The sequence below is a fragment of the Stegostoma tigrinum genome, chromosome 1 (genome assembly GCF_030684315.1).
Source record: "Stegostoma tigrinum isolate sSteTig4 chromosome 1, sSteTig4.hap1, whole genome shotgun sequence".
Taxonomy (NCBI): Eukaryota; Metazoa; Chordata; class Chondrichthyes; order Orectolobiformes; family Stegostomatidae; genus Stegostoma; species Stegostoma tigrinum.
Window position 1 is genome coordinate 120,935,520 of NC_081354.1, and position 13,795 is coordinate 120,949,314.

Genomic DNA, 13,795 nt, shown 5'->3' on the forward strand with positions numbered 1-13,795 from the left:
TGGAGAAAATGAAGTCATATGGGGTCCAGGGTGTACTAGCTAGATGGATAGAGAACTGGCTGGGCAACAGGAGACAGGGGGTTGTAGTGGAAGGGAGTTTCTCAAAATGGAGACCTGTGACCAGTGGTGTCCCACAGGGATCCATTTTGGGACCACTGTTGTTTGTGATATACATAAATGATCTGAGTCAATACAAGAGCGAACTATACGGTAAATGGAAAAGCCCTGGGGAAAATTGATACAGAGAGTGATCTGGGTGTTTGGGTCCATTGTACCCTGAAGGTGGCAACGCACGCCGATAGTGTGGTCAAGAAGGCATATGCATTACTTTCATTCATCGGACGGGGTATTGAGTACAAGAGTTGGCAGGTCATGTTACCGTTGTATAGGACTTTGGTTCGGCCACATTTGGTGTACTGTGTACATTTCTGGTCGCCACATTACCAAAAGGATGTGGATGCTTTGGAGAGGGTGCAGAGGAGGTTCACCCGGACGTTGCCTGGTATGGAGGGTGCTAGCTATGAAGAGAGGTTGAGTAGATTAGGATTATTTATGTTAGAAAGATGGAGATTGAGGGGGGACCAGATTGAGGTCTACAAAATCATGAGGGGTATAGACAGGGTGGATAGCAAGAAGCTTTTTCCCAGAGTGGGGGACTCCATTACTAGGGGTCACGATTTCAAGGTGAGATGGGAAAAGTTTAAGGGAGATATGCGTGGAAAGTTCTTTACGCAGAGGGTGGTGGGTGCCTGGAATGTGTTGCCAGAGGAGGTGGTAGAGATGGGCACAATAGCATCATTTAAGATGTATCTAGACAGATACATGAATGGGCAGGGAGCAGAGGGATACAGATCCTTGGAAAATAGGCAACAGGTTTAGACAGAGGATCTGGGTCGGCGCAGGCTCGGAGGGCCGAAGGGCCTGTTTCTGTGCTGTAATTTTCTCTTGTTCTTTGTTCTTATTTAGGCTATGCAGGGACAAAGCATTTCTTTTTGCCTGCTGGCGAAAGCTGCTACCCTGCCTGCAGTATGTTTTTGTACACAATAATTATTAATTGACAGGAAAATTCTTGGGTTATTACAAATGATACAGTTAACCAGTGATTTTTTGTTTTAAATAAAAGCTCTAGTTTGGATGAATACTTGACCAAACATAGTGTGCAAACTTGAAAACATTGACTCTTCAAATGAAGTGTTTTTTAAAATCATTTTGATCTCAATCCTGCAGTCTACCTGTGACACACACATTCCTTGACTGGAGTGAAAGATATCAGTCATGCGGACAGACTGGAGAATTGTGATTGTTCTCCTTCAAGCAGAGAATATTAACTGGAGATTTAATGGGGAGCTTTGACATGATATCTAATGGCAAAAAGTTTCCACCAGCAGACAAGTCAGCTACCAAAAGATACAGATTTAAGACAATTGGCCGAGATAACATGAGGAGAATTGTTTATCAAAAATTGCAGAGAATTGTTCTGATAGGAAATCATAGAACATAGAACATAGAACATTACAGCACAGTACAGGCCCTTCGGCCCTCGATGTTGTGCCGACCTGTCATACCGATCTCAAGCCCACCTAACCTACACTATTCCATGTACTTCCATATGCTTATCCAATGACGACTTAAATGTACCCAAAGTTGGCGAATCTACTACCGTTGCCGGCAAAGCGTTCCATTCCCTTCCTACTCTCCAAGTAAAGAAACTATCTCTGGCATCTGCCCTATATCTTTCACCCCTCAATTTAAAGCTATGCCCCCTCGTGCTGGCCGTCACCATCCTCGGAAAAAGGCTTTCCTGTCCACCCTATCTAACCTTCTGATTATTTTATATGTTTCAATTAAGTCACCTCTCAACCTTCTTCTCTCTAATGAAAACAGCCTCAAGTCCCTCAGCCTTTCCTCGTAAGACCTTCCCTCCATACCAGGCAACATCCTAGTAAATCTCCTCTGCACCCTTTCCAAAGCTTCCACATCTTTCTCATAATGCGGTGACCAGAACTATACACAATACTCCAACTGCGGCCGCACCAGAGTTTTGTACAGCTTCACATAACCTCTTGGTTCTGGAATTCGATCCCTCTATTAATAAAAGCTAAAACACTCTATGCCTTCTTAACAGCCCTGTCAACCTGGGTGGCAACTTTCAAGGGTCTACGTACATGGACACCGAGATCTCTCTGCTCATCTACACTACCGAGTATCTTACCATTAGCCCTATACTTTGCCTTCCAGTTACTCCTACCAAAATGCATCATTGTATTTTGTTGTATTCTCACTATAACATACACGTGACAATAAAATAATTCATTCATTGATCTTGTTTCCTATATGCTTTGATTCAAGTTGGTTACTAGTACACTCAATGGTAATATGAATGCAGATTGTTGTTGTTGCAAAATTGGGTGCCTGAAGGTTTATACCTTTTGATAAATTCTGATACTCTTAACACTGCTGATTCTGCCAGAAATAACAGGAGTACTTAGACACCATAAGCAACAACTCTGACACTGATGCATTGCAAATTGATACAACAAAATAGCTTAAAAGAGTGATGGAATCAGATTCAATAGTAATGGTCCAAGCTAAACTGAATATAAAGTCCCCACCACATAAATGTCCACATTTAAAAGAGATGGTTGCTTTTATTATCCTAAAAGTGATAACCATGATCTATTTGCAATGCATCAGTATCAGAGTTGTTGCTTATGGTGTCGAAGTACTCCTGTTATTTCTGGCAGAATCAGCAGTGTTAAGAGTATCAGAATTTATCAAAAGGTATAAACCTTCAGGCACCCAATTTTGCAACAACAACGAGCTGCATTCATATTACCATTGGGTGTACCAGTGACCAACTTGAATCAAAGCACACAGGAAACAAGATTAATGAATGAATTACTTTATTGTCACGTGTATTTTATCGTGAGAATACAACAAAATACAATGAAAAGTTTTCACTTGTTGCCACAATTTGGCTCCATTTTGAATAATTTAAGAACAAGGGAAAAAAGAAAGAACTAGCTTAAAGGTAGTCCATCAGTCCTGATCCAACTTATCACCATCAATGCTGCCTGCGGTGCCATCTCTCCTCCACTTCTTCGCTGCAGTCGATACTGGACCCAACCAACATCCAACCAATATTGCCAATCCTCAGATGCCATCTTTCACTGCTGGGCCTACCCCGCTGACATTACCTCCACGATATAGCAGCCACCAATTCCGATGCCAGGTTCTGTGCTCGCCCAGGAAACATAAGGAAGGGCTTACTTGAGCTCTGCACTGGGCTCGCTTGAGATCCCTATGCAAGCCCAGGAAAACCATTGACATATATTGCTTGTTACTCTAAAGTCAAAAACTCTGTAGATATCAATGAATTGGGCAAAGAAAGAACAAGGCATCGTATTTAATTTGGTACAGGTACAGAGCCTGGGTGTCCAGTTTTATTCTCATGTTAGTAAATATCTGAAGGAGAATGCTTTTTCTCTTATATTGGAAACATTAAAACAGATGTTTATAAATTTCTCAGGATGTCTGTACAATTTGAAAATATATCTCAAAAAACAACTGGAAAGATACTACACCCACTGGGAAGCACAAACATTGTGAGAGTATAAAGAAGCATTGTCATTTTATTTCTGCTTCTGGCTTATCAGGACTGGCAACTGGTTCCATACAGTATATTCAATTACTACATTGTTACATTCAAAAGAGTCTGATAGTACAGAATTTATAACCCTTGAACTGCAGGTTGCAAACAATCTCCTCCTCGGAAGGAAGAAATTTCAGTTGTTTCCATGAGTTTCGTTGCCCTTTCTTGTAATGTTCCTGGCATGTGGGAGTCAATAGCTAAGCACTTATTGCCAATGCTTATCCCAGAGGACAGCTAAGAGGCAACTGCAAACCATGTGTTGACCATACCAAGTAAGGATGGCAGATTTCCCTCCCTAAAAGACATGAGTGAACTAGACATTGAGCAGTGGTTACATGGTCAACATCAGACTAACTTTCTTATTTTAGAATTTTATTGAATTGACATTTCATCATCTGCCATGGTGACTTTCCTCCCAGGAGAGCAGAGCTTGCTCACCATGTCAGTTAACCCTTTATGTACTTGCTGCCTTATACAACAAACCAGATTGTTTGCAAACTTGATGTTGTGCTTGAGCCTATAGATGACCCGTCAACATCAAATCAGTTCCATCGTGAAGACCATTTTTAAAATGTGTCTCTACCCCACTTCAGCTCATCTGCTGTGGAAACCTACTGCTAAGCAATTCCTACAGGACCTGAAAAGTGTGTAATAATCATCAATGAAGGAGACAGAGGTGGGCTGAAACTGCATTGCAGACTTCCTAAGTATCAGTTGATTTGAGGGGAGAAGGAACAGAATGTCAACATGAATTGGCAGAGCTGGAGAAGGATAGTGTACCCTGCCTTGAGAGTTTAAAGAATGGAGAGTCACATGCAATCCAATAGCTCTGTGAACTGTGCTGCTCTGGGATAGAGCAGACCAGTGCATTGCTTGCTCAATTTAGGTATAGCAGACTGTCAGCTGGGGTAATTTTTGGGTCTGTGATGATCTAGCTGTAAACCTAAATGTTACTTCAAGGGTCATAGAATTGTACAGCATGGAAACAGGCTAGTCCTGATATTATTACATTTAACAATCTATCAAATTTGAAATGTAATAGTGCTTTAAGTTATCCTAATGAACCTGCTTTAAATTCAGAATTCCTCCTCACCAGAAGTACCTCATTAAAATATCAGTATCATTCTTAATTTTCCAAAAATGATTAATTCCCCTAGGGTGGGAAGGTCAACATATATTGCCTTTCCGTAATTTCCCTTGGAAAATGGTGGTCATTTTCTGGAACCACTCCAGTCAGGGTGCTCCAACTACTGCAGTGTGGCTTGCTAGACTACTTCAGTAGCTACTTTGACTGAAGTCATAAAAGACAGCAGGTTTCCTTCCCTGAAGGACATTAGAGAAATAATGGGATTTCATAGCAAGTCAATTGTTTAACTATTACCTATGCTGTCTTTTTTTATTTCCAGGTATTTTAAAAATTGAATTCAAATGCTTAAAGGATCTTAAATGCAAATAGCCCAGATTATTTGTTCAGAGCTCTGAATTTCTGTTCCAATAAAGAAGCTGCAGCCCTATTGTGCCTCACAATGATTGTTTCAGTTCCTTAAATTCAAGTGTAAGTCAGAATGTTATGAGCTTAAAGGAATCTCCATCTATTTATATATATTTTAAAACTATTTTTAACGACTCTATCTTATTGATGGGGTGACTGTGAGATAGAAACTGGGAAAGATTTCCCTATGAAGTTTGCTCACTGTTACATCCAATGAATACTATTAGCCCAAGTACTTCTATTCTGAGACTGTAGAAGTGTGAATCGTAGAACCCCTACAGTGGGGAAGCAGACCATTGGGTTCACACCAACCCTCTGAAGACTTTTACCATTGACAGTGTAAACCCACATCTTTTAATCATTGGACTCTGGACTGAAAATGAGGAAAATGAGTTGTTTACCACTGGGAAAAACAAAAGGTGCTAAGCGATGCACATGGCACCATATTACTTTTGAGGGACTTTGAGTTCAAATTGGCATTGTTTGATGTGGGTTCAGGACAGCATGGCATGTTAATAACCACCAGAATGCTGCTTATTCCAGATCCTGTGAAGGAAATGCAAACATAAACATGGGGAGACCTGCTGAAGCTGGCTGCATCAACTCCTCCATGTTCCCATTCTCCAGAAAGTTACTCTCCAGTTGTCTGTTGAAAGTACCGGAAAAATACATTCAGAGATGCTGATAGAAATAATTGTAAAATCCAAAAGGTAAAAGAAAGTCCTCAGGTCCAAACAATCAACCCGTGATCTGAAAACTACTTGTTGTTGTGCAGATAATGTCATGTTATCATTGAAGAATCAAAAGGATCATTTAATCTGGGGGATACAGAAATTATGTTTCCATGACTATTTTTTACTCCATCCATGATATTTGTGTATTGTCTGTTTGCATGTATATAGGAATTTGGTAGTTGTATAGTTAGAAATTAATTAATTTTCCTTTTTAACCATTGGTTAAGAAAATCAGTTTGGTTACAATAAATAGACAATTAACAAAAATCTGATTGGTATTTCCTTTAATCTGATTCAAATATTCAGGTGAATGTGGGCCTTTTGTTAATTTATTAAATGTTCACGTTAGTGTCATCTTAGGGAGCAATGGGACTTGATATTGCTGCACTCTCCCAAGAGAGCCATGACAACAGTGTCATTGATCTTGGGAAACCATGGCAAATCTGCAACCACAACATCCCCAGGAAGCAACAGTAAGCAATTTCACAGGGGATTCCACCAGGTTACAGGCCCTGTTGCAATTTGTACATAACAGGCAGAGGAGGAGTAGCCATTAATGGTCTGAGCAGAGGCAGAATCACAGGATAATCATGACCACTTTCATGGAACTCCCTTAATAGCACAAAGGATGTACATTTCACCATGGGTTGAAATCAGCTGCGCTAGTATTAACAATTCAATGTTTCAGGATCCAGCAACTCCTGAAAGCTACAATTGATGCACTAGATCTTCTGGGGAAAAGCGTTGCCATTTTCTTTAGCCTTTTTGTGACAAATAATGACCTCAGACAGCAATGACAATGTTAACTTAGTAATTGGAATGTGGAATCGGCATGGACTACACAACAACAGATCCAGAGAATATGAATAACTCCAAACTAGTCATTTTCAACATTGAAGAATTAACAGCTGGAGGATTTCAAAAATGTTTTCTTCCAAGTTTTCTGTTGAAGCCACAGGAAATTGTAGTGAAATCATAATGTGTAGCATTTGGGGTGGGCAAAAAAATTACAGAGATTGATTTGCATGTAACAGGTAATTTCTCATGTCAGTTCAAAACTTCGAAAGAACAATTTGGGATCATTACACTTTCACTATTTATTTCTTATTTATAAATGATTTGAGTGCATATAATATTTTTGACTGGTGTGAAAGGATTTCTGTCCTCAAATCGCACTAGGGATACTTGTGGGAAGCAGAAGTTGATTGAATTTATTCAGACAAATCAAGAAAAGCCATGTGGTGCTAAAGCAACCTTGCACAAGTACCTTCATAGTTTAAAGTCTAATCAAAAAGTTTCAAAAATTAAAAACGTATTTTGCATGTGATATTTCATATACAGGCTGGGGTCTGTTGTGAGATAAAAATGAAATCAGTGGAATGTACGAGGAATAATGCTTGGATTTTGTTTATTTATAGCTCTGCCATCAATTTGACGTTTGATGAAAAAATCATATACAGCTGAATTGGAAACTTCGTTAAACTATTAAAATTTCTTCAGCCACAAATGTTAAACAAAAGATCCCACAGCCTCCTGTTGAGATCTCCAACATCACAGATGTAGGTATGTTCACTTTTCTGACATTAATAAGTAGGTAAATGAACCAGACATAGGAAAGGCAATTATAACATTCTGTTTGTAGTGCTGAGGATCCAACAATTTAACATGTCCCACCCATAGAAAGCCTTCCTTCTGCCTCTCTACTGTCTCAGACAGCTGTACCCTTTTTCAAACGTAGCAAATATTTCTCAGTTGCAAGGCTTCATTCTGTGTCCCAAGCTGCTTCTAGGTTCATTTACAAAGCCATTTTATCTTCTGAAGACATTTATACCATCCAGCAATGTGCTGACCTCAAATGGACAATTTCCCAATGAATCTGAAGGTAAAATTCAACATGAGCAGGCTTGTAAAATGTAAAGTAGCAGATTGGCTCTTGTTATAGACTCTGTCCAATTTCCCTTTCAGTTGAAGTCAAGTACAAATTACTAGTTTTGTGGTCCTAGTTAAATTTTGCTAAATATGTCCACTTTATTGTGTACTATGAAAGAGCTATCCATAGTTATGTCCTGTGCTATCTTCATTTTTAAAAAAATTTCTTGAACATTGATCCATTTTATGTCAAAAGCTGGTATGACCTCTACTGCTCCTACTGGTATGTAAACGAACATCTCCGAACTCCTTTCTTCCTTTAACGATCTTAAATGTTGTGCCATATTTACTAATTCATAATTTTAACATTTCAATCAAGCCTCTTCATAACTTAACTTGTTTGTTTGATAAGTACTCTGTTTCTCTATAGTCTTTCCTCATACTTAAAGCTTCTAATTTTTGTTAGCAATGCAAGGTGCTTGCCTTTTTTGTATAAATGAAGCTGATGCTGGAATCTTTGGTGGGGTCAGTGATACCACGATCAGGCAGGTAGGATTCCTGGACTGTTGGTGGGAATCGTGTCAGGTGTTAAGAAATAGTGCCCTTTAGGGTCAGCGAATCATTTCATTAGAAATTGATTCCTGCATCCATTTAAATATGCTCAACCGCAGTCATGTCAAAATTTGACATGCCTCCATGCTTCTGTTGCTCAGAAATAGAGTCTAACATTAAAAAAGGTTGAGTAGTTAATTTCCTCTTCTTAAACCACTGCAGTCGCATGAATGCAGCTAACATTTTATTTGGCAGCGTCACTTATCGTGAACAGTAAATTATAGGATAACTCCAGGGAATGTGCATAGAACTAATACTTGTGAGGCTTAACTCAGTAGGTGCAAGCTTTTGGGATGTACTAACTAGCTTCTCATTCCCTATTTTACACTGGAAGCACGGTAACAAGTAAAAAAGTCAGCTTGACTTTCCGACTGCCGGTGTTAAGATGCTTAGCTGGATGTATTAACACCTCCTCCTGAAAGGGACAACTCCCCAGAATTATGTGGACCTTCTCAATTCAGTTCTACCCAATTGAAAAAGCTGTCACCTCGGATACCCAATCACCTATGACAGCCTTATACCAAGAAATCTACTTCTTCCTGGACTTTGGGTAAGAACTTATTGCTTTGTCATTGTAGCAAAATGGCTTTAAATGCACATTGCAGTTGATTGCATTGTGTGTTTTCCAAAGACAAAGCTCTGAAGGTGAGCATCCTCTGTGACTGCACTTCCATTACTACAGAAATGACAAACCCAAACACTTGCTTCCTATCCCCAAGGGAATTAATTCCTTTCACCTCTCAGTCATGCATTGCCTACCTCATATTTTGCAAATAGATGGACTGACTATGGAGTCCAGGGAATGATCTCACATTCCTCCACTCTGCACAGCCTGGCCACATTGCATCTTTACTTACGTAAACTTTCTCCACAGTGTCCATAATATTGTGAACTTGGGCCCAGTCTTCTCACTCTGACTTCATCAGGCAAAGTCACTGTCTTTGAACTGAATTGAGAAGCTAGAAACGATCCTCAAGTGCTAGCTCCGATTGTTCACTGGAACATGAGAACCACATCATCAGCAACAATAGATATTCCAATGGAAGACCAGCATCCCATTCTGTGATGGGAGAAGACGCTCCACTTATTTCACTGCAACAACTATGTTAGCACTGAGAAGCATAATGAACTACAGCAAACACAACTACAGTGCAAGTGATTGTATAATTACAGACATGCATTTTAGACATATGTAATCAGCATCTGTGCAGCCCAGGTGTCTTTAAAATATTCAGAGTGCTGTGCCCACCTTTATGTCTAGCTGCTGCCCTGACATTCCCAGCTGAGATGGACAGTGCCTGATGATTGGTGTTCCCCAAGTCTGATGATTTTGGTGGGTAAAAAGTCCTGACTTGCTGAATCTTCTGCACAGATATTCCCTGCTTGGCCTGGCCTGCTGGAATGTGAATGGAAGCTCCCAAAGTATTTGACTGGTGCCTCTTGCTCTCTATTGGTGCTTCCTGACCTCTGAGATGACGGAGCACATGGAATGTAGTTGAGATGCCTTGTGTCCCTCTCACCTTGCCATTTGTAATGCATACTCCAAGGCTAGGGCAATGGGCTGCAGGTCTGACTGCATATCTGGCAGGCAGTCATGGAATGCCCTGCTGGATAAGGGCAGGCCCATCACACCCTTGCAGGCAAACACAAACTCTGATCCGTGACAGGTGAAAGCACCATTCAAAATCCATATGATGAGTGAGGGGGAATGGGTTGAATCCACACATGAAATCCCCATCCCCTCCCCTTACCACCCACACAGAACACAGGAGTAACCAATCAGTGAAATATTGCCCTAACGAAGGGTCGTCCTATAGTTATCTCTGAGGAAGAAGACCTCCCCTCTTTCCTGGACAGCCATACTGAGTCAGACCTTGAACAGTGACAAGACAAAGTACTGGAAATAGATAGAGTGCCTCGATGCCAGGTATAAAGACAACATTCTCACTGTCAGGAAAAAGAAGGAGCTGGTCATTGACATCAGGCAGTGGAATGGAGGTCGTGTCCCTGTTTGTGCCTGTGGTGCAGAGGTGGAGTTGATCCAGATCTTCAAGTTCCTGGAAGTAAATATCACCAACAGTCTGTCCTGGTCCATCCATGTCAATGCTATGCTAAGAAAGCACACCAATACCTTTAACCCCTCATAAGGCTAAGGAATGATGGAATGTCCACAATGACTCATCCATTTTTACAGATGCACTGTAGAAAGCATCCTACTCATATACATCACAGCTTGATATGGCAACTGCTCTGTGCAAAACCACAAGGAACTACAGAGAGATAATGGGAACTGCAGATGCTGGAGAATTCCAAGATAATAAAATGTGAGGCTGGATGAGCACAGCAGGCCAAGCAGCATCTCAGGAGCACAAAAGCTGACGTTTCGGGCCTAGACCCTTCATCAGAGAGGGGGATGGGGAGAGGGAACTGGAATAAATAGGGAGAGAGGGGGAGGCGGACCGAAGATGGAGAGTAAAGAAGATAGGTGGAGAGAGTATAGGTGGGGAGGTAGGGAGGGGATAGGTCAGTCCAGGGAAGACGGACAGGTCAAGGAGGTGGGATGAGGTTAGTAGGTAGATGGGGGTGCGGCTTGGGGTGGGAGGAAGGGATGGGTGAGAGGAAGAACCGGTTAGGGAGGCAGAGACAGGTTGGACTGGTTTTGGGATGCAGTGGGTGGGGGGGGGAGAGCTGGGCTGGTTGTGTGGTGCAGTGGGGGGAGGGGACGAACTGGGCTGGTTTAGGGATGCAGTAGGGGAAGGGGAGATTTTGAAACTGGTGAAGTCCACATTGATACCATATGGCTGCAGGGTTCCCAGGCGGAATATGAGTTGCTGTTCCTGCAACCTTCGGGTGGCATCATTGTGGCACTGCAGGAGGCCCATGATGGACATGTCATCTAGAGAATGGGAGGGGGAGTGGAAATGGTTTGCAACTGGGAGGTGCAGTTGTTTGTTGCGAACTGAGCGGAGGTGTTCTGCAAAGCGGTCTCCAAGCCTCCGCTTGGTTTCCCAATATAGAGGAAGCCGCACCGGGTACAATGGATGCAGTATACCACATTGGCAGATGTGCAGGTGAACCTCTGCTTAATGTGGAATGTCATCTTGGGGCCTGGGATAGGGGTGAGGGAGGGGGTGTGGGGGCAAGTGTAGCACTTCCTGCGGTTGCAGGGGAAGGTGCCGGGTGTGGTGGGGTTGGAGGACAGTGTGGAGCGAACAAGGGAGTCATGGAGAGAGTGGTCTCTCCGGAAAGCAGACAGGGGAGGGGATGGAAAAATGTCTTGGGTGGTGGGGTCGGATTGTAAATGGCGAAAGTGTCGGAGGATGATGCGTTGTATCCGGAGGTTGGTGCGGTGGTGTGTGAGAACGAGGGGGATCCTCTTAGGGCGGTTGTGGCGGGGGCGGGGTGTGAGGGATGTGTTGCGGGAAATACGGGAGACGCGGTCAAGGGCGTTCTTGATCACTGTGGGGGGAAAGTTGCGGTCCTTAAAGAACTTGGACATCTGGGATGTGCGGGAGTGGAATGTCTTATCATGGGAGCAGATGCGGCGGAGGCGGAGGAATTGGGAATAGGGGATGGAACGACAGAGAGTTGTGATCATAACCCAATCCATCGTGAAAGCCAGCCATTCTTCCATTGACTCCATCTATACCAACCGTAGCCTCACGAAAGCAGCCAACATTATCAAAAACCCCTTTCACCGTGGTTATACTCTCTCCCACCCTCCTCCATTGGGCAGATATTACAAAAGTTTGAAAACATGTACCAATAGATTCAAGAGCAGATTCTTCCCCAATGTTATTAGACTTATGAAGTTATACATTAGAATTGATCTTTCTCTGTGCTTTCTCTGTAGCTGTAATACTATATTCTGCATTCTGTTCTATTACCCTGATGTACTTATGTGAGATGTGATTTGCCTGGATGGCATGCAAAACAGTACTTTTCACTGTATCTCAATATGTGACAATAATAAATCAAATCAAATCAAAGCCTGGAGAAAAGGTGTCACCTCTCGCAAGGTGTCAGTGAACTTTAGAGTCCAGTTTCTGTCTCGTCTGCGACATCTCTGGAGGTGTTGGTGGAGGTGATCAACTCAGACTCAGTGATGCCACAAGCTGCAATGAGTAAAGGGCTGTCCAGGCGGCATTTGGTTATGGCCCTGGAATGTGCTGACAAGGTCAAAAACTTCTTGGCTGACCTGTCCACGTGATTTACTGTTCAACCTGCATCAAAACTTGCATACCTGATTCATGCCCCGATGCAAATAATGACCTCAAAGCATCCAATGTCATAGTCCAAAATAGAAGTTTCTGCCTTTAACTCACAACTTCCATCTGTCGGAGAGAGGTTGAGCTCAATGTCATTGCTGGTAAAACAATGACACAGCAAAATTGGAGCAGGGGCTCAGACATGACCTGGCAAACCATGCCGATCGAGAGTAACACGGAACAGGCAACACATGCTGGCCTTGCTAATTACATCAACATCCTAGCCAGAGAGATTGTCTGGCTGGGCAGGCAATGGTCAAGTGGTATTATTGCCAGACTGTTAATCCAGAGATCCAGGTAAAGCCCTGGTGAAGGGTCCACACTCAAAATGCTGACGTTTCTGCTCCTCAGATGCTGTCTGACCTGCTGTGCTCTTTCAGCTCCGCATTTTATCAACTCTGACTTCCAGCATCTGCAGTCCTTACTATCCCCAAAGTTCTAGGGACCCAGGTTTGAATCCCACCATGACAAATGTGGAATTTGGAATCAATAAAAATCTGGAATTAAGAGTCTAATGTTGCCATGAATTTATTGCAAATTGTTGGGAAAACCCAGTTGGTTCACTGTTATCTTTTGAGGAGGGAGGCGGGGGAAACTGTCATTCTTACACGATCTGGCCTTTTCGTGACTCCAGACCCACCGCAATGTGGCTAACTCTGAACTGCCATCTGCTGCCCAGCCAGCAACACCCTCATTCTGTGAATAAATAATTAAAAAAACTTAAAACACCATCAAAAGGAATGCTTAAGTTAAAAGGGATAAGCCTTAACATTTCATGGTGAGGTTTAATTCATAATAAGCAAACAAGTTCTAGACATTGCATTGCTCAATTAAATTCATTGGCAGGTCAGAGAGTGAAATCCCATTCAGCAAAGCTATCAGCAGGGAGATGTATCCTGATTCAGACCACACATCTACTATTATACATATTGTATATAAATAGCCATGAGTACCTTTAGCTTCATCATTACTTTGCCAGAAGTCTGGAGGAGCACAGTGGGCCAGAAATAAACTGAGAAAAATAGCTGAAAAATATTGGCAAGTGCATAATATATATTGCCATTTGAAATTGATGAGATATTTAAAATATATTCATTTGCATGTATGTGGTTAACTGAACAAATGCTTAGGGACAAAATGAATATTCTTTCAATAAAATATATCTCCT